This window comes from Ursus americanus, chromosome 22 (assembly GCF_024610735.1).
Source record: "Ursus americanus isolate L20-20 chromosome 22, mUrsAme1.1.p, whole genome shotgun sequence".
NCBI classification, from domain to species: Eukaryota; Metazoa; Chordata; class Mammalia; order Carnivora; family Ursidae; genus Ursus; species Ursus americanus.
Window position 1 is genome coordinate 11,091,718 of NC_142148.1, and position 21,615 is coordinate 11,113,332.

General features: G+C 52.1%; 1 long non-coding RNA gene across 2 annotated transcripts; it reads left to right on the top strand.

Annotated features, from left to right (window-relative positions):
• Window positions 1-475: 475 nt before the first annotated feature.
• On the top strand, window positions 476-21,031 carry LOC148108017 (uncharacterized). Of its 2 annotated transcripts, XR_015720888.1 has the most exons (4): window positions 476-584; window positions 2,595-2,746; window positions 12,533-12,657; window positions 16,935-21,031. It is a non-coding gene; the product is annotated as an uncharacterized LOC148108017 (long non-coding RNA). The 2 variants fall into 2 exon arrangements; XR_015720889.1 differs by lacking the exon at window positions 12,533-12,657.
• Window positions 21,032-21,615: the final 584 nt, after the last annotated feature.

A 21,615-nucleotide genomic window follows, 5' to 3' on the forward strand; every position in this document is an offset into this window, starting at 1 on the left:
TCCTTCTTCTGCTTACCACCTGGAAACCTTGGGCTAGTTACTAACCACTCCATGCCTTGGGGAAATGAAAGTCTCTACCTTGTAAGATGACTGTGATGGTTGAATGAGTTAATACAACAAAGTGTGTAGAACAGTGCCTGACCTACAGTACACATGGCAACTCTACTATTATTGGTGCATAATAGCTATTATTAGTAGGGTAACAGTATTATTAGTATATTAGTATTAGCTCTCCCACTACCCCCTTTACCCTTCAGGCCAGAGCAATCTCTAACGTTTCCCGGCAGGAGACAGCCCTCAGGCTGGGCTGGAAAGGAACAGAAGGGCTCCCAGCAGAAGGCCACTGCTGGCCAAGGCACAGCTTGGGCAAAGGTGCAGAGTGGGAAAGCTCCCTGGGAGCAAAGGGCTGGAGCGTCTCTGGCCAGAGGGAGGTGTGACTTCCAGAGGCAGAGGCTGGGCGGGGTGAGGTGAGTCAGTGTTTGGCCCAGCCAGGCCCTAGCAGCGCTGTTTCCCATCAAGGGGCCGGGCGGGGCGGCTGCGGCTCCCTCTGGCCAAGGGTGAGGGTCTGAGTCAGCCCAAGTCAGGTAAGTGGAGGAGGACGTGGGGCTTTCCCATCGGCACCCTGGAAGCCCGTGTGAGCAGGTCAGGGCCACCTCCCGTGGCAAGTAAGCAGAGGCCTCGGCACAGGATAGAACCTGGCTGCTGCCTGCCTCCACAGCTGACCCCAGGCCCCAAGTCCAGAAAGAGGCCTGGGAGCCTCTCCTCTGCCTGAGACTGGGGGTGGGGCCCAGAAACCTAGCTGTGGTCTTTTCCTCAGGGAGGAAGAGAGCTCTGGAGTCCAGCAAGATCTGGGCAACCAGGGAAAGCCTCCCTGAACAGGGGGTATTTGAACCAAGGCCTGAAGGAGGTGAGGAAGTGAGCAGCAGGTGACATTTGGGGAATAGTGTCCTCAGCAAAGGGAAGAGCAGGTACAAAGGCCTGGAGGTGGAGGCCTGGAGTTTTAGAGCAACAGCAAGGAGACTATCATGGTTGGAGCCAAGACGAGGGAGACTAGGGGTTGATGAGGGGTGGGGGAGTTACAGGGAATGGGCAGACAAGGCAGGGCCTTCTGGGCCATGGGGAGAACTTTGGTTTTTACTCTGAATGAGGCAGGGGCCCTGGCAATGTTCTGAGCCGGGGAAGGACAGGATCTGACTTAGGTTCTAATGAGATCCATCTGGCTGTGTATGGAGAATGGAGTGGGGGTGGGGGGTACAGGACAGAAGCCAGGAGACTAGGGAGGAGTGACTGCAGTAGTCCAGCCGAGCAGTAAAGGGGGCTGGACCAGGGGAAGGGCAGTGCAGGTGGAGAGAACAGGTGGGATTTTAGGGATTCCTTTGGGCATCAGTTAACAAGCCATTCTGGGGAACCTACTGTTTGTGAGCCCCATGTGTGAACTATGGATTCAGAGATCCTGAAGGTTGAGCCCTTGCTTAAGGTTCAGGAAACAGGAGGCAAAGAAATACAATTATGGTAATCAGCGCTTGACCGACTCGGCACCAGGCCCTGTCCACAGACTTTCTATGTAGTTACTCAATCTCGTGAAATAAAAACAGTCATGAATGCCCATTTTAAAGACAAGGAAGCTGAGACCCTCTTGGAGAAGTTACACAATGTGCCCAAAGTTAGGAGACTCTGCCCTGCCGGGAAGCAGCTGGTTTGGGTATCGCACTGGGTCCGAAGGGCTGCAGGGCTGGGCCCACCTGACTGCTCTGGTCACCCGCTGGGCCTATGGAATCAGGACGGCTTCCTGCAAAGGTGAGGTTTGGCCTGAGTTCCCAGGGATGGGCAGGATTCTGTCAGTGAGCAGAGAGGGCATTCCAGGCCTGGGCATGGCACAAACCCAGGCCAGGAGGTGAGACCGATCCTCTTAGCCCGGGACTCCCACACCTCACTGAAAAGGCATCTTTAAAGACATGAGTACTTTTTATTAAGTAAACTTGATTTTTTTCTTTTTTTTGGCTTGGTTGGCTTTTTAAAAACAATTTACTGAGGTAAAATCCACGTAACATCAAATCAACCATTTCAAAGTGAGCAATTCAGAGGCATTTGGTACGTTCACGATGTGGTGCAACCACCACCTCTGACTAGCTGCAAAACATTTCATCACCCCAAAAGGGGACCCCACACCCGTCATGCAGCTGCCCCGCTCTCCGGCCCCCCCCACCCCAGGCTGCTTTCTGTCTCCACGGATTCATCTGCTCTGGCTGCTTCAACCTTCTTATAGCGTGTGTCAGTAAAATGATTTTTATTTGTATTTATTTATTTTTTTATGGACTTTATTTATTTGAGAGAGAGAGCAAGAGCAGGTGAGGGGCAGAGGGAGAAGCAGACTCTCTGCTGAGCAGGGAGCCCGATGCGGGGCCGATCCTGGGACTCCAGGATCATGACCTGAGCAAAGGCAGACGCTTAACCAACTGAGCCACCAGGTGCCCCAGTAAAATGATTTTTAAATGATCTGTATTACAACCAGAAAGGGAAAACAAGTATTCACTTCTACAGACGGAAAGTAACCTTAAAAGCAAAGATCACAAAACAGCATGATTAAATTCTAGCTGGATCCTGTGGCCTGCCGAGGGCTCTGAGTCGAGGTCTGCTCTGCTTTGCAAAGGCAGGGGAGCGAGCTCTGAGGAGATGTGAAGGCCCACCAGCACCCACATGAGGCTCTCTCCGCAGCTACTCAGAAGAATCAAAGAGAACTGCAAAGGTAAGGACATCCTCCTCGGGGCCACCTGTTACCTAACTCTTCTTGAATTGGGGCTTCTGACATTTCCAGGGTAGACATGGGGTGTGTGGGGTCCCGAGGGTGAGTCTCCCCAGTGCCCCTGCAGGTGGATCAGAGGGGAGGGCCAATGATGGGCACCCTATTAGAAAGCCAATGCTCCAGCCCAGACATAATCCGAAGATCCATGCTAATTAATGTCTTCCTCTTTCCAAAGCCTTTCCCATCCATTAGGCATCACAGGTGACACCTGGGTCGATTTTTGGACTCTCGATGTATTTACTCATGGCTATGCCCATGACATCATATGCCTTTGTCGTATAGTCTGCACCAACAAGTCCTCCTCTTAGGTTTTCTTTTCCAGAACTCTCTTGCCCATTTTAGCAAATTTACTCCTTCCTGGGACTTTAGAACATACCCTTTGAACAGACAGGCCTACAGATGACAGACCCTGACCCACAAAGGGCTTTGTGCTTCCTGGCCCATTTCCAACACTCCCAGGGGCACAGGGCAACGTCAGGGTGGGTGCGAGGCAGGCAAGCTGGGAGGAGTTGCCAGGGTCTCTTCACCACCCCGGACACACCCATGTTGGTGGGTCCCGAAGGAGACGAGACGGGTCCGCTTTTTAAATGCCCTCAAAAACAGTGTCTGTCAAATTCAGCGTTTCCCCTGCACACCACTTACAGACTCCTTTTCTTTAAGTCAATTTGCTTTTACAATTTTTATTTAAACCTAGTTTTAAAGGAAACATTTTTGCCTCTCAACCGGTCTTAAGGGTGAGGTATTTGCTGCCGGGGCTCCGCCCATCTCCCCGCCCACAGACCGAATTCCAGCAGCCAGCACCTGCCCTTCACCTGCGGGCTCTGCCCACCTGCGACAGGCTGGAGGTGCTGGGAATGAGCACTCCAGGGAGGCTGGCATGGACTGGCAGGAGAGTATGTCTACATTCCCCAGCTCTGTCACCACCCTTTCCCCTGCCCCCAGGTGGGATAGCTCAGAGGTGCAGTCTCCACCAGAGGTCCATAGCGGAGTGAGCCCTGGGTGCCCATGGCGGTTGCTTGCTCGATTACACTCGGCATTGGCCACCCTCCTCCCTCACGCCCCTACTTCCCCACCAGTGTTTCCAGGGGTCACTTCCCAAATAAACTATTTGCCTTCAATGTATTCTCTTGGGGATCTGCTTCTAGGGGAACCCAACCCAAGGCACTTGGAAATCAAAGACATTTAGCAGATTATACAAAGAAGTGAGACAAAGGCAGCCACCATTGCTACTGAGGCTTGGCGATGGTTCTGCTCTCTGTTTCTTAAAAAGAAAGAACAGGTGGAAGAAAGGTGGGAAAGACACACAGGCCACATGTGGACCCTTTCCTTCCCGTGGCAGAACCAGGGGGACAGAAAGGGAGCTAAAATGACTCTCATGCTAAGATGATGGGATTCCATGCAGGGTCCCTGCACCCCACATTGCTATCTCCAGGCCCTTCCATGGTCCACAGCTCGGGAGGTCCTGGGAACAATAGGCCAGCTCCGAGGATGGTGGACCAGCCCCCCAGGCTGGGAAGCTGGCAGAACAGAAGCCTGGGGGACCCAGTGGGCAGCACCCAGCACTGGGCTGTGCACAGGGGCCAGATGGGGGCCAGAGGAAGGACCTGTGGTCCCACTCTGAAAGAGCCAGAGCGCTATTAGCCTGACACATGAGCTGATGGGCTCAACTCTGCCTGGAGTGCATGGCGCCAGCCCAGAACGCAGCAGGGAGAGGCTTTGGGCTACTTCACCAGTGCAGACCTGGCTGATTTCAACCAATCCAATCAGCAAACTCACCTTCAGCATCTCACACTAGGGTCTACTTGACGAGGCACTATTTATCACGGATCTATGCACCAGGGTCTGTGCAACCCAATGAGAAGCTACCAGATACATTCCTTGCCAGGAAGACGCTCACAAATAATAGAAAATTTCAATGCAACGTGGTAAGGCAAGGGCCAAAGGAAGGGTTATTCAGGTTGGCTTTTGAAGGATAAAGAGGAACCCACTGGACAGAAATCCTCACCGAAGGGCAGCGAAGATTCGTCTTGCTCGTCACTGTATCCCAGCACCTAAGCAAGACACCGCCTGGACGCGGTGGGTGCTCAGTCGGTATTTGCCGGTGGAATGAATTAGAGCCGCTCACACTTTGCTTATTCAAGTAACTGCCCTCATGATTTTTTTTAAAAAGATTCATTTATCTATTTTAGGGAGAGAGAGAGAGAGCGAGCACAAGTGGGAGGGGCAGAGGGAGAGGGAAAGAGGATCACAAGCAGACTCCATGCTGATCGTGGAGCCAGACACAGGGCTTGATCTCACAACCCTGAGATCATGACCTGAGCTGAAACCAAGAGTCGAAGCTCGACCAACTGCGCCACCCAGGTGCCCCTGCCGTCATGATTTTTGTGCAGTCTGCCTTCCAATTCTGCCATTACTTAATACTTTTCTTCACACTGACTTACTTTTATTTTAAAGGGAAACACTTTCTATTATCCTTAGATCTGAAAACAAAAAGAACACTTGCCACAAATCTAAGATAACCAAAAAAATAATCACAATGAAAACAAGACAATGTTATTCCCTGTTAAGAGAACAAAAAGACAAGCCCACAGACTGAGAGGAAATATTTGCAAATCACATCTGTGACAGACTTGCATCTAGACTGTATAAAGAACTCTCCAAATCCATGAATAAGAAAACCATCCAATTTTTTAAATGGACAAAAAGTTTGAACAGACATGACACCAAAGAAAATAAACAGACGACAAATAAGCACATGAAAGATGCTCAACGTCAGGGCTCCTGGGTGGCTCAGTCGGTTAAGCGTCCACCTTCAGCTCAGGTCATGATCCCGGGGTCCTGGAATTTAGTCCCACGTCGGGCTCCCTGCTCAGCAGGGAGCCTGCTTCTCCCTCGCCCTCTGCCCTCCCCGCTGCTTGTGCTCTCTTGCTCGCTCGCTCTCTCTGTCAGATAAAATCTTAGAAAAAAAAAAAGATGCTCAACCTCATTCATGATTAGGGAAATTCAAGTTACTACTACAATGACATACCAGTATACGCTTACTAAAATGGCTAAAATTAAAATAAAAAAAAACTGACAATACCAAGTGCTGGTGAAGATAGGAAGCAACTGAACTTTTCCTACACTGCTGGTGGGAATGTGGTCCGTCGCTCTGTCCAGGCGCCCTCTGCAACAGTGACATGGGGACTGACGTGCCCCTGGCCAGTGAGGAGAACGCTTGAGTGTCGGAGGCAGCGTGTCAGCAGAGCATGGCAGACGTGAAAGCAGGGACGAGTGAAGGCTCAGCTCCAAAATCACAGGGGCCCACATTTAGCGGGGCCAGGGAGGGAGTAGCTGGATTCACTTTTGTCTCTTTTGTCTCTGTGTCCCTTGGCACCCAGCACAGAGCTGGCACACGGTTAGCCCTCACTGCCGAGTCACCCCTGTGGGCCTCCGCACCAGTTGTTCCCTCTGCGGGGGATACCCCCTTCCCCCACCTTGACCACTGACTAACTCCTACACTCACCTCAGGGGTGTCTCCTCCGTCTCCTCCCTGTCTCCTGAGGGACCCCCGCTCTGCGATCACCATGCATGCTATATTTTTTCCGCCTGGAATCACTTCCCTTCTCCCTCCCCCCCACCACCCCCTTCCGTCCTCTGGGTCAGTCAGAACCTTTTGTGTGCAAGTGACAGAAAACCAACCCAACTGTTTTCAGGGGAAAATGGAAATGTAGTGGCTCATAAAACTAAAAAGCCCAAGGGTGTCCAATTTCAGGTATGGCTGGCTCCGGGGGTTCAAACCCTAGCCGGCTCTGTGTGGATTTCTCTCCGGCAGCCTCTTCCCTGTAATGTGCTCTGATGCCCCTGGCTTTCACTCCCCTCACTCTCAATCCAATGGGAAAACTACATCTCCTTCACAAAGGGTTCCCAGCAACCCAAGTCCCAGGATCCAGTTTCACAGGGCAAGCTCAGGTACAACTCCACCCCTGGGCTAATTGCTGGAGCCAGACCTGGTCATGGGCCCTCTCCTGGAAACAGGGTCCTGGGGCACCCCACTCAAACCCCAGGGACTGGGATGGGGAGAAAGGAGGTTCTCCAGCAGGACACTGGGATGCTATTACCTGAAAATGACCTCTTCATAAACTTCCCACCTTCTCCCGGCAAACCCTAGCTCATCCCAGCATACTGTGTGACCTCAGGCCAACCCCGTCCCCTCTCTGGGCCTCATGTTCCTCCTCCAGAAAATGGGCAGGAGGCCGTATAAATTCCAACATTCCAGAATTCTGGGACAGCTTCCAGAACTGGCGGCTGTTCCCAAAATCCCAGGAAACTTCCGGTACTTCTGGGGACGGAAGTGGAGTGTCAGCCTGAACAATCCCGGCCCCCTGGCCTGGGAACATGCTTAGAGGATGACAATTGGACTCCCTTCGGCCGAAATTCCACTCCTGTGGTGGCCTTGCCAAGGAAAACAAGCCCAAGAACCAGGCAGAAAGGTGAGCATATTTGATGAGTTTTAAGATGACAAATTATTTACACAGGTGTGGGAACCATCCCTTGCACCCTGGTTTCTTTCCTCTCTCTTCCTCCCCTTTTCAAATTCTTTCCCCCAAGGGTGCTGACAGACGTGCCAAGGGGGGGTGGCTGGTCGTGGGGATCTGCCCAGAGAGAGCCCAGCAACCCAAGGAAACAGGGGAGGGGGCAGAGTGGCAGCAGAGAGGCCTTGCTCTCCCTCGCCCTTCTTCTTGCTGTCAAGCCCTGTGACCTGGGGAGACACGAAGCTGAGGTCCTGGGAGTGTCAAACTACCCGAGTCCTTCTACAGAATGATGCCAGGTCCATCCTTAGTTAACGGGGGGGTGGGAGGGTGGGGAGTGGGGAGGGGGCACCTGGCTGGCTCAGTCGGTAGAGCATGTGACTCTTGATCTCTGGGTTATGAGTTCGAGCCCCACGTTGGATGTAGGGATGACTTAAAAATAAAATCTTTAAAAAAGTTTTTTTAATAAAAAAAAAACTAAAACAAAAAACAAAGAACAAAACAAGGGGGAGTGGGGGAATGAAGCTCACAGGGTCACACAGCCAATTAGGGCTGACCTTGGAGTTAGCAAGGAGAAAGCGTTCACTTCTTAAGCACCTACTGTGTGCCTGACAGTAAGCTGAGCCCTGGGAATACATGGTAAATGAAGCAGACAAAAGTCCCTGCCCTGGTAGAGCTGAAAAGCAAACAAAAAATTGTAAATAATGAGTTGTCTTCATAGATGCTTTAAGAAAATAGAACAGGGTTTAAAAAAATTAAAATTTAAAAAAAAAATCCAAAAATAAATAATCATTCAGTATTAAAAAACAAAATAAAACAGGGTGAGGGGTTGGGGTTGGGGGGAGGACACCTGTTTATGAACAGGTGGAGGAGGTGACATTGGAGCTGAGGAAGATGAGCAGGAGCCAGCTGTGGGGAGACTGAAGGAAGGATGTTCCAGGCAGGTGGCATTGCACATGCATAGGCCCTGCGGTTGGAAGTGGCTTGAGTGTTCAAGGAACAGTGAGGCCAGTATGGCCACAGCAAGGGGAGGAAGAGGAGATGGATCAGAGGTAGGCTCCATACTTTTTGCTTCAGACAAAACCACAGAGTGGGTAGGATCACTCCCTCTTTACTGAGGAGGACACGAGCCCAGAGAAAGGCAGCGTCTTGCCCAGGGTCACACAACAGAGCCAGGTCCCAGCTTCTTCCATCTGGCCCCGTGCCTGTGCTCCTGTGCTTCTGAGAGGTGAGAGGGCAGGAATAAGGAGTGTGCAGGACCTACAGGCTTCTCAGCTGCAGCTCAGCCCTCAGGAGGAGGGGTACCTGGGGGCAGGCCCTCTGCTTAACTGTGGGAAGAAAGCGGAGACTGATTTGGGCTGCTGAATAATGAGGGTACAACAGGCTCCCAGGCCTCAATGAGCTCTGCCTCAGTTTACCCACCTGTAAAAAAAAGTGGGTTTAATAACATGTCTGCCTCCAGTGCCAACTTCAGAGAGGTGCTCTGAGGGTTAATTACTGCCTGGCAATTCCGGAGCCTTGATGAAAGGTGAGGGGAAGTGGGCGCTATTAACCTGGGCAGGTAATTACTGCCAGCCTGGGGGAGGACGAGAGGGGTCGCACCTGGTTCTGATTCAACCCCAGGCTCCCTTCCGGATGTGTAGGGGCCCGACATGCCACAGACATCTGCCTTTGACCCCCTCCTGCACCAGCGGGGCCGGGCAGGGGGTGGGGGTTGGGGTTGTGAGAGACCACGAGCCACACAGGCTGGGGTTCAATCACATCTCTGCCAATCCCCGATCCCCTGGAGGGGAGACGGGGGCAATGCTACCCCCTCTCAGGGCCTCAGCTTCTTCATCTGTACAATGGAGGTAAGAACCTGGCCTATCCCACGGGGACTGTGTTAGCTCTCACACGTGCACAGATGCTGTGCAATCCGCCCATTTCATGTCCCCTGGCTGCCTCATTTGGAGAGAAAAAGTGACTTGTCAGGCCACAGCCACCCATGCTGTCAGCCATCCTGGCCCCCATGACCTGGTGGGAAATGGTGAGGAACTTTTCTAGAAATAAATAAATGATTTTTTTTAAACACCCTTGGAGATACTGATTAGGCCTCATGTTGCCCTCCCCACACTTGGGCCCCCGAATCAGGGTCTAAGTGCCCCTGGCCCCGGAAGCCCACCCTTCTCTCTTCCCTCTTTTTTTTTTTTTCTTTAAAGATTTTATTTATTTATTCAACAGAGAGAGAGATAGCCAGCGAGAGAGGGAACACAAGCAGGGTGAGTGGGAGAGGAAGAAGCAGGCTCATAGCGGAGGAGCCTGATGCGGGGCTCGATCCCACAACGCCGGGATCACGCCCTGAGCCGAAGGCAGACGCTTAACCGCTGTGCCACCCAGGCGCCCCTTCTCTCTTCCCTCTTTGGTGGCTCCTGGGTCTTGATCTATCTCCCCACCACATACACATACACACATGCACACATGCAAACACGCACACATGCATGCACGTCCTAGCTCTCGGTCCAGCTGTAAAGATAGAGCCTATTCCTCCGTGACCCCTGGAGGTTTCTTCTCTTACAGGGGTCAGCCCTGGGCTGGGGAAAAGGAGTGAGGACAGATATTGAAGCTGGAGCCCCCTCTCCCGCGTTTTAATCCCTCCAAGAGGCAGCATCATGCCCATGTCACAGGTGGGAACCCTGAGGCCCTGAGATGCAGACGCCAAAGCCCTGAGCTAGCAAGAGGCAGGGAGGCTCACATTCAGGACTGACCCAAGTTCATGGCTTCCCTGTGGCCACCTGACCCAAAGCACTCTGGGCTTCACCCCCACATAAGGGAAGGAATCAGAGCCCCAGCTGTGGCCTCAGCACAGGGGCCTGCCCCTCCATGGTGATCCTGGGCCTGGGGCCCCCAGATGGGAAGAGGCCAGGTCCTTGCTAGAAGCTGGCACGGCGGCTGCCCCTGCAGGGACAAGTCAGGCCCCCAAAAGCATCATATCTATGAAGAGCCTTGGGTTCAGAGAGCTAGTCCAGGGCAAAGGGCCTGCGCCCACCCTACCAGGCTCCCCTTGTACCCTTCCCCCCCACTCTCCGTTCTCCAGCCACACTGGCCTAGCCGATCCCCAAACACGTCCTGATTCCTGTCGCCTAGCCTTTGCATCTGGAATACTGTCCCTCTAGACCTTTGCACACAGGCTTCTTCTCTTTGTTCAGGTCTCTGGTCAAACGTCACCTCCTCAGAGGGGCCTTCCCAGCCTCTGTCCTTCACACTCTCTGGTTTATTTCCTTCAGAGCCCTGACCATTCTGAAAGACTCCCCTGATTCCCTCAACTACAATACAGACTCTGGGAGAACAGAGGGGTTTTTCTCTGTTTTGTTCACTGCTGGATCTCCAGGACCCGGTCGAGTGCCTGGAGCACACGGGTGTTCAATAAATATTTGTTGAGGTTATGAAGAAGTTTTTAAAAGATAAGAATGGGGTGCTTGGGTGGCTCAGTCCAGTAAGTGTCTGTCTTCAGCTCGGGTCATGATCCAAGGGTCCTGGGATGGAGCCCTGCGTCGGGCTCCCTGCTCAGTGGGGAGCCTGCTTCTCCCTCTTCTCCCTGCTCCTGCACTCTCTCGTTATCTCTCTCTCCAATAAATAAATACAATCATTTTTTTAAAAAGTAAAAAATAAAAATAAAAGATAAGAATAATTCGTATCATGAGAGGAGTGGTGGAAGTTCCAGGGGAGATGTCACCTGAGGGCTAATGCCTCCAGGGTCTTCGAGTGTCACCAGGAGCGTCATCACAAAGGTCCTGATATTGATCAGGCGCTAACCGTACAAGCACCGTACACAGACCTCACCCAGCCCTCGTAGTGACCCCACAAGGCCAGTCCTAGGACCACCCCCATTCTCCAGAATGTAGCTTCGAAAGGTGAAAGGACTCCTTCTGGGCCACCACGACCACCACAACTCCCTAGCCCTCCCCACCCCACGATTCCTGGCATAGCCCAGAGACGTAGTGTGTCCTGTCTGACGCCCCCCAGCTGGGCAGGGGCCTGGAGAGATAACCCCGGCTCCCTGGCAGCCGCTCACCCTGCCCGCAGGGAGGGAGGGCAGCCTTGGCGGTTGTCCTGTCCCAGGGACGCCAGGCAGCCAGGAGTTTCTCTCTGCGGACTTACTGTACATGATTCAGCGCCAGCCCCAGTTGTGAAATCTGGGAATCTTGTGGGCAAGGCCAGGCCCGGGGGACGGCTGTCTGGGAAAAAGAGGCCGGGAAGGGGTTAAGGGGGGCGGCGGGCCCTTCCCCGGGGAGGCACGGGGCCAGGCCGGCAGAGAGCATGCCATTAGCACTGGGCTGGCCACCTCCTGCGGCCAGTCCCTGACATCACAGCTGCGTCAGCACAGCCTGCCCCAGCCCCCCCACTTCCTTCCCTCCCTCAGCCCACATCCCCAGCTTCCCCCCTCCTCTCAGCCTCACTGTCCTCTCTGGAAAAAATGGACAGCACCCAACCTTCCCTCCTGGGAGGGAGGGCCGGACAGGGAGAGGGAGGTGTCAAACATTACTTTGCATAGGGAGGCACTTAATGAATGATAGGTGGGATGGGTTTGAGCCCAACCCTAATCCTATGAGCTGGACAGAGCAGGCAGGAAGGTGTCATAGCCATCGCAGGGAAGAGGTGGAGGGCTCGCAAGGGATAGGGGGCTTGCCCACGTTCACCCCACAGGGTCACAGTCACTTTCTCAGCTTTTCATTGAAAGCACGTGCACCCCTCCTCACCCTGCTGGGTTGTAGTGAATGTCCGGGGGCTGAAACTTTCTTGCTCATTTCGTTTATTTTGTTAAGTTTGATGAAATCAAATGGGCATTTGTTTAACTAGAGAGGGACAACAGAAAGATTTCAGAGGGACTATTCACAGAGCCGTGGTGACTTAGGGTGTTGAATTAAATGAATTCTACATTTGAAATCTTTTAAAAAGTCATCGAGTGCATTCCCTGCACCGTTGACACATATGAGACTCAATCTCCAAGAAAACACCACGAGGGCAGCGTTGTTATTACTCCACCTCACAGAGGGGGAAACTGAGGCACACTGAGGTAAGCGACAGGCCTGAGGCCACACAGCTGGTAAAGAGCAGTAATAATAACCGTAATAGTTCCGGCCAGCACTGATGGGGCGCTAACTCCGTGTGCTGTTTATGTCACCTCCCTGGCTTCTCTTATCACCCTAGGAGGTAAATACTCTATTCTCCCCTTTTGCAGAAGAGCAAACCGAGGGGTCGACTTGCCCGGATAGCACAGCTACTAAGCAGTAGAGTGGGGATTTGAACCCAAGCCTTCCGGCCTCTGTCCCCACCCAGGCACAGAGCTGGACATACAGTGAGTGTGTAAGTAACTCGTGAACAACCAGGCTGGAGATTCCCTGGGGCTGCCAAGGGCATCCCTCCCCCAAGATAACCCTGGCATCAGCTCAGGGCCATCCTGTGTGAGCCTGCGTGGCTGGTTAAAGATGTGAGGTCACATCTTCTCCAGGGTGCCATGACTCCCGTCACAACAGCCCCCGAACGCACAGGCACCGTCGTTTGAACCACCTGTGAGAAGGCTCATTACCCTCCCCATTTTACAGGGCAGAAACACCAAGGCCCAGAGACTTGCTCAAAGTCACGCGGCAGATGTGTGGGCTACAGCCCTGTTCTCACCTCCTGCACCTGCCCTTAGCTGGCAGAGGGCCTGGAGTGTGTTTGAGGAGGAGGGAGGTGAGACCTGGCCCTCCCTTGCCCCTCCTTGGGAATAGAACTTCCTCTCTCCCTCCCATTTTCCTAATGAGACTGAGCTGTACATGACCTAGGAACAAGAAGGGCATTCCTGGTAGCGTGAACATCATGGGAAAGGAGAGCTCGCTCCTGGAGCAGTGGAGGCAGAATATCTAGTTGGGCTGGGGTGGAAAGATTGAGGGACTGGGGCTAGGGAGCAATGAGGCCAGGGTCAAGTGATAGGGGCCTTGAATGTCAAGTTAAGGAGCTTGGGCTTTGTGCAGGGGCAATGGGGAGCCATGAAGGCTCTAGAGCAGGGAAGGAATATGATCACTAAACGGAGGGCTGACTACTATAGTCACTTCCCTCTACTTTTCCTGCATCTGCCCTGGCCTCTACCGTCCATTCTCCACTGGCAGCCAGGAGGAGCCTGTGAAAACACAAGTCAGGCATGTCCCTCCTCTGCTCAGAACCCTCCATGGCTCCCACCTCATGCGGAGAATAATCCAAAGTCCTTACAACGACCCACAAGGCCCAAGTGTTCTGCCCCCCCATCCCTTCCCTGCCCTCACCTGCTCCCACTCTCCCTCCCTCCCTGTGCTCCAAACATACCTGCCTCCTCCCTGCTGTACCGCACCTCAGGGCCTTTGTACTGGCATTTCCCACTGCCTGGAAAACTCTTCCCCTGATGGCACCCTCCCTCACCTCCTACGGATTGTTGCCCAGATGTCACCTGCTTAGTGAGGCTGTCCCTGACCCACTTATTTAAATCCCCAGCATGCCCCATCTCCTTTCCTGGCTTTTTTTTTTTTTATAGCACTGATTATTTCAACTATAATATACAACTTATTTATCTTGTTTATTGTTTGCTAACCCCAAAGAAGTGAGAACTCCATGGGGACAGAGACCTTTGACTGTCTCATGTCTTGCTATGTCCCAGTGCCTGACATTAGGAAGTGCTCAATAAACATTGCTTGAATGAATGAGTTCTTTTTTCCCTCAGAATAGATTGGTGAGGGTTTAGCTGGATCAGAACTTACGACGTTTACTTCAGGATCCAGATGGAAAAGTGACTTGCCCAAGGTCAACCAACTCACAAGTGGCAGGTCAATATGGCCCCAAAGTCTATGATTTTTTTCCCCTCCATTCTAGGCTGCCTCTCCGGCATTTAGGCCCCCCATCAGCCACTACTGGGCCTCTCCTTGGCTCTCACTTAATCTGGAGGCTCAGAGAGGTAAAGTAACTTGCCCAAAGTCACACAGCAGCTAAAGGTGTGAATTCAGGTCTTTCCACCTCTGTGTTGGGTACTTTCTGCTAAAGCAGCTCTGTCTCTCTCTCCTCCTCCTTTCCTTTTTTCGGCCATGCATTTGCAGCTGAAATATGAGGCCTGCTGTGTGCAGCCTTGACATACACCACATCCCCAGGCTTGGCCCCGCCACCACCCTGGCTGGGTCGAAAGCACAGCGCCTGGTCCCACATGCCTCAGGGATGAGCTACAGAGAGTGTGACCAGGCCCAGCTGACACATCTCAGAGCAGATGTGGGTCTGCCTCCCACAGGTCCAGCTGGCCCCAGCCAAGTCTCAGCCCATCCCCCACCCCCAGGGCGTGGTGCTGGGCCTTGTGGGGCAAAGGGGAGAAGAGAACAGTGGCCCCGAGGCATCACGTGAGGCACAGATTAGGGGGCTCAGGGCTGGAACAAGGGCCAAGGCCCTGGTGGTGTGGAGGAACAAGAGACTGGCTCTGGGGTTAAAGACATAATGCTACTGGGGGCCAGGCAGGGATTTTAAATAAATAAAGCAGGCCAGGGTCCGACAATAAATAATTACTATTCCTTGACCTTAGTGTTGGAGAGACAAGAGGGAGTGGTGGGGACTGGGGCACATGCCCTGCCTATGCTGAGTTTGGCCCCCCAGTAATGAGTACCCCATGCAATCAGATCTTCAGATCCTCTGATTTTCCAAGGGGACCTAGAAACATGTTCTTACAAAACATCTACAGAGTTTTTAATGTTGGCTCCATTCATTAAAAAATTCTGTGTGGGCCAGACGAAGCCCACCCGAGGGCCAGGTTCAGTTCCCTGGGCCCGGCCTCAGGGAGCGGCCAGAGAAGCACCCGATCACAGCCCAATCCTGAGTCAGGGTCTGAGGGTCGGACTGCGGCCAGGACCTGGCGCCAGCTGCTCGGGGGGACTTCGGAGAAGGTTCCTGTCATCTGGTCCCCTCCTCCACGCCACGGGGATGAGCCTCCCTCTCCCGCCCTCCCACTCCAGCTGGCTGTGGGGGGAAGGGGAGCTGGGCGGGACTGAGGTCTCCTTTCCCACATGGGACACAGCTGTGGATGTGCTTGCCAGGCAGATCCTAATTTCTCTCTCCCGTCCCCCATGTCCCTGCAACACCAGGAAGGAGGTGACTCCTTCTGTGCTCTGGATCAGCCCCCAAAGCCCTGCCTTCAGCAGCCTGCTCGTGGCCCTGCTCCACCCCTTGTGCTCCAAGCTACATGCTTCCACAGGCATCCCTGAATCTTTACCACATCCCACAATCTTCACCACATCCCTCAGTGACCAATTTCCAGACAAGGAAACTGAGGCTCAGGGAGGGAAAAATGTCTGGCCCAGGGCCCTCCAACAAGCATGCAGAGGAGTTGCACTCAAACCCAGGCCTCGCACACTTGACCATAAGAGCCTCACCCCATCTCTTCCTGCTAGAACTCAGCCCGTGCCCGTGGCTCGGCCCTTGTGCTTCCTCCTGGTTTATCTGACCAGGATCCGGTCCCCAGGCCAGGTGCTGGATATTCAGAAATGAACAAAAAGGGTTTGTCTCAGGATCCCCCAGTGTTTGTTGAATGAATATTTCATTCATTCCCTGGGAATCTCATTTTCCCGAAAGTCATGGGCCCCTGTCCACGTCCAATCTGTTTGTCTCAGGCTTGGCATCTCACTTCTCTGACCACAGGTCCGCATGCTTCCCAGACGCCTGTTCCTGGAAGGCCCCCAGGAGACTTCCTAATCAATGCACCCAACATGAACTCAGCAGCATCCCCCAACTGCTCTCCTGCTTCTGTCAACCTTCTCATAGGAGGCCCCCCCATCTGCCCAATGGCCAAAGCCAGAAGCCCAGGCATCATCCAAAATGCCTCCCCCACCACACTCTCAACCCAAATAGTCCCCAAGACCAGGGAGTCTCAGCCTCAATGTCCTTCAAATCTGTCTGCCTCTCACCTCCTCCCGGGAGACGACACCTGCCTCCTCTCTGGTCACTCTATGTTGTCACTCTCTCATTCCCCAACTCAGCTTTCTACAGTGGTACATTTACTGTTTCCTGTAGCTATCAGATGTAGCTCCCATCACCTTCAGAAGGAAGCTCCCCCCCAAAAAAGGAGGCCCAAACACTGTGGTCAGCCTTCAAACCCCAACTTGTCTAGCAAACTCTCCCCTGTGTGCTACCATTCCAACCAGCCTGAACTGTCTCCAACATGCTGAATACTCTCTCAGGCTTTGCACGGGTTGTCCTTCTGCCTGGAGTGTTCTTCCCTCCCCTAACCCCCATCTCTTGTCTGCCTATTCCACAAATGCCCTTCAGGATTTGGCTTAGGTGTCATGGGCTTCATAAACTTTCCCTGATCTCCTTAGTCTGGTTTAGGTTTCCCCTGGGGTCTGACAATCCCCTCCTCCCCATGTGTGAACCAGACTCCAGCTGCAGGAACCAGAAACTCCTCTAGGTATGGAGTCCAGGGACGCCTACGTGGCTCAGTTGGTTAAGCGTTCAACTCTTGGTTTCAGCTCAGGTCACAATCTCGGGTGAGGAGATCGAATACTGCATCAGGCTCTGTGCTCAGCAGGGAGTCAGCTTAAGAGTCTCTCTCCCTCTGCCCCTCCCCCTACTCACACTTGTTCTCTCTTGATCTAAAATAGGTAAATAAATCTTTAAAAAAAAAAAAAAAAAAGGATGGAACCCAGGGAGTTGGGTGCTCACAAAGCCACCAGAAGGGCTGGAGGGGCTCCAGAATGATACAGCAGAGCTGGCCCTGCAGGGAGCCGCCACCTCAGCCCATCAGGATGGCGGGGAATCAGGAGGCAACCATGGGAACTGCTGGTTTTGAGAATACACCACTGAACAGCGATCCGGAGACCAGGAAGCCACCAACAACACTTCTAGACTCCCCCAAACTGGTAACCAGCAGGGTATGTTGCTGCAAGAAAATGCCGCCCATGACCACGTTTGCCAGCAGAGAGAGAGCCAAGGTGAAACCAAGATGGCCTGAATTTCACCAGATTCCTGAATCTCATGGGAGAGCATCTGGCGAGTAGGACCCAAGGAGCACACAGAATCAAGCTGCAAAGCAGGCTGCAAAATGAGGCCCACAGCCTTCCAGCCTCTGCAGCCTCCAGCCAGAAGGCCATGCCCATGCAAATGGATGCTGAGAGCCAATGGACCCTCAACATGATGTCTCAGGACTCCCCTCTGCAGCCCGGGCACTGTGTGGAGCGTATACCCTGTTCACGTGTCCATCTTTCCTACCAGACTGCCAGCACTTGAAGGGACAGGATGGTGCCTCAGATACCGCGGGCTCACCAGCACTTTGTGAACAGTTACTATGCGCTGAACACTGAGCTGTGTGCTTTATATACTTATGCACATTTTACAGCCCAATAGGGAGGGGATTATTGCTGTCCCTGTTTTATACATGAAGAGGAGGCCCAGAGATGTGAAGTCAGTAACTCTTCGAGATGAAATTACAAACGGAATCTGTCTGACTTCAAGCTCCAAGCACTTGCCACTATGAAAGGCAGACTCGCAGGACTTTTCCCAGGAAAGTCCCAGAAGTGCTGTGCAATGAGCAAATGAATGCACAAGTGGCCCCTCCGCTGGGACACCTGCTGTCCCCATCACAGCTATCGTCATCCCTCTGGGTCCGGGTTCCTCCCCCAGGTCAGGGTTCATGGAATAGAAAGAAACAAATTGCACTGCACTGAGACTCCTCACCTAGGGTCTAGAGGTGGCTATAAGGCTTGATGACCACTGTCCTCTTCAAATTTCTGACAACATTTTGGGTCTATGTACAATTTTCTGGATATAGAGTTTATTGCTTTCATTAAACTTTCAAACTCCAAAACCTTGATAAACTGCGGCATCAGGGAGAGATACAGGATCTTTCTGCCATTCTGACCTCAGTTCAGACCTTATGACATTGCACGCATTCACTCATGCATGCATCCACTCTCCCATCCATCCATTCATCCCTTCTTCCATCCACTCACTCATCCATGCACACATCCATCCACCCACCCACTCACTCATCTACCCATGCATCCATACAATCCATCCCTCCATCCACTCCCTCATCCACCCACTCACCCATCCATCCATCCACTCCCTCATCCACCCACCTATCATCTATCCATCCAACCACTCACTAATCCTCCATCCACCCATCCATCAATCCACCCATCCATTCACTCATGGAATCACCAATCCATCTATTCATTTACCCCTTTATGTGTTTACTCACCTAGCCATCTATTAACTTATCCATCATGTCATTTATTAATTAATTTACTCATTTAATTATACGTTTATCTATTCATTCACCATCAATAACACAGTATTCAACCATGAAATCATCCACACCAGCCATGTCATAACGCATCATCCATCATCCATTTATTTATTCAACCATCCATCCATCCATCATCCATCTATCCATTTATCCACTGATTTCTTCATTCATCCATCTCTCCCTCCATCCCTCCATCCATCTATCCATCCATTACTTCAATTGTTTATCATTTCATTCATTGATTCATCTACCTTCCATTTATCTGTCTCTTTGTCCATTTTGTCCACCCATAAACATTTCCCTCATCTATCCACCCATCGACCCAGCCATCAAACCATCCATTTGACCATCTACCCATCCATCAAATCATCACCCACCCTTCCACCCATTAAGTCCCCCATCCACTCATTCTGTTTCCTATACCAGAACCAAGAGATGAATCACAGCTGGTCCCTCCCAAGAGAAGCTCACAGTCTAGCCATGGGAACAGATAGTTACAACTCAAGGTAGTAAATCTTAAGAGGTCAAAGGGAGCTCTAGGCAGGTGCCCCCACAGGAACTGACTAAGGTCCATTTGGGATTCAGAAGTCTCCTTGGGGGAGGTAGCATCCAAACCAGGATTCATAGAGACAGGAAAACAGTGGACAGAAAAGACAGAAACACAGAGAACAAATTCTCTTAGAGATCTCAAAGGGTGACTCAGAACACCTATCTACCTAGATGTTCACTAAGCTTAAGACATTAAAGACTCTGATAAGTCCTACAGCTAACATTAACATTGTTAAACTCAGTAATTCCCAGACTCACTGGACCATGGAATCCTGTCCCCACATCACTCCTATTAATGTCTCAGAGAATCTGTGTCCTTCAGAACCCCATTTGAGAAATACTAGCCTGGTCAAAACTCCTTGTTTTCACAAACAAGAAAACAAAATTCCACAAAACAGTCTCTGCCCTCAAAAATTGTCCCATCTGGAGGTAAGATGCAACACACAGTATATGTGCCCAGGCCTCTTTTTTTAATTCCCAGAGCTGAGCACAGTTCCTGGCACACAGTAGGTGTTCAGTAAGCATTCGTCAAAAGAATGTTGTTGAAGGAGTCATTCCAAAATGACCTCTGGTTCTCAAGCTTTCCCTGTTCCCCGGTGACCCCTGTGTGACCTCAGCCAACTCCACAGCCCCCAGCCTCAGCTTTTCAGTCTCGGAATGGGCAATGAGATCATCTTGGGCAGGACCGACGAAGGAAACGCATGCACACCCTTGGCGTCTGCTGCAGGCTCTGCCCCACGATGTAGCTCTGTCCAGCCCGCCACTTTCTCACCCCGGCTAGCTCAGTTTCCAGCCAACGGTGGAGATGAGACCTAGAGGCCCCTGGGCCTCGCTGAGCCTTTGTGGCGGAGGCTGGTACCTGGAAACCGCCTGAGTAATCCCACAGCGTCCCTGCCCAGCCTGATGGGGCATGAACTGGAAATTCCCTGTAATATTCACTAATTAAATGATTCCTCCCTCCTCCTCCTCCTCCCTCTTTTACCGCGGCCTCCTGCTCTCCCTTACTCAGCTCCCAGAGCACCTCCAGAAACCTCTGCGAAGGAGTCCGACTGGTTTGGGGAGGACTGGCTGGCCACTTCCCCTTCCCGCCACCTACCTGCCCGCCCACTGCTGCTGCCGGAGCCCAGGACGTGTGGCCTGCTGGGAGGTGTGGGCTGTGCAGTTCTAGAACAACGAGTCGGATGCCCACGCCAGATAAAGGGGCCAGTAAGTGCCTCCTCAGCCCAAGCCCAACCCTTGTGCAATCCACATCTTTGTTCCACAGAGACAGCCACAGGGATGAGCGGATGTGCTTATCTGATGGGGCCATGAAGCTTCCAGATCATTCCAGGGACTGATTTGTTAGTCCTTGGGCTCCTTGCTGCCATGCAACTGTGACTGCCCTTTCCCCACTTGGACACATCCCCATCTTCCTGCCAGCTAGGCAGTCAACATTTATTAGCATTTCCTCTGTGCCCAGCCCTGTGCTGGGAGCTAGGGACGTAGAGAAAAGCAAGTCTCTTGCCCTATGGATCTCACAGTCTGATGGGGAGCGGGGCAGATAACAAAACAAAACAAAACAAAAAAATTGCAACAACACAGGTGAACCTCATAATCATTATGCTGAGGGAAAGAAGCACAACAAAGGTTAAATATGCTATATGATTCCACTTAGGAAAATTCTAGAGAACACAGACTGATCTGTGGCAACTGAAAGCCTACTGCGGTTGCCTGGCAATGGGAGTAGGGAGGTGGGAGGCAGGAGGAATGAATGACAAAAGGACACAAGGAAGCCTGTGGAGGCCACGGATCTGTTCACTACCTTGGCTGTGCTGGTGGCTTCATGAGCACATATGTGTGTCAAAACACATCAAAGTGCACACTAAGATATGTGCCAGTTATTGTATGTCTGTCTCTGTTATACCTCAATAAAGCTGTTAAGAAAAAAGAAAGATAATTATGAGGTGGTGTGATCAGTGTGCAGCAATGGGGAAACTCAGGAAGGGTATGGGAGAAGGACTGGGAAGGCAATCAGGGAAGGCTTCCTGGAGAAGGAGATTATTGAGCAAAATTCTGAAGATGAAAATGAGTTACATAAGGAAAGAAGAAAAGAGAGTGGTGTTAAGTTCCAGATGGCCTGAGTTCAAATCCTGACTCTTCTGCTTTCAGGCTGTGCAGCTCTGGGCGAGAAACTGTACCTCTCTGACACTCAGCTTCCTCAGCTGTAAAATGGACCCCACTATAGTATTTATCCATAGGGCTGATGGGGGATTTAAATTATGAAAAGCACTTGGCCTGGTATCCAATGGTCACAGCATCAACACGGTGAGAAGGGGCAGTGATCTGAACAACAGTGAGGGAGTCAGAGTGGCTTTATCAGAGAGGGAGGGAAAGGCTTCAGGGGCCAGGGCTGTAGGATGTCTGGGCCATGGTGAGGGCTGGAGCTGTCTCCAGAGGCCTGGGATGTCAAGAAAGAACTGAAAGCAGGGAGGTTTCATTATCAAAGC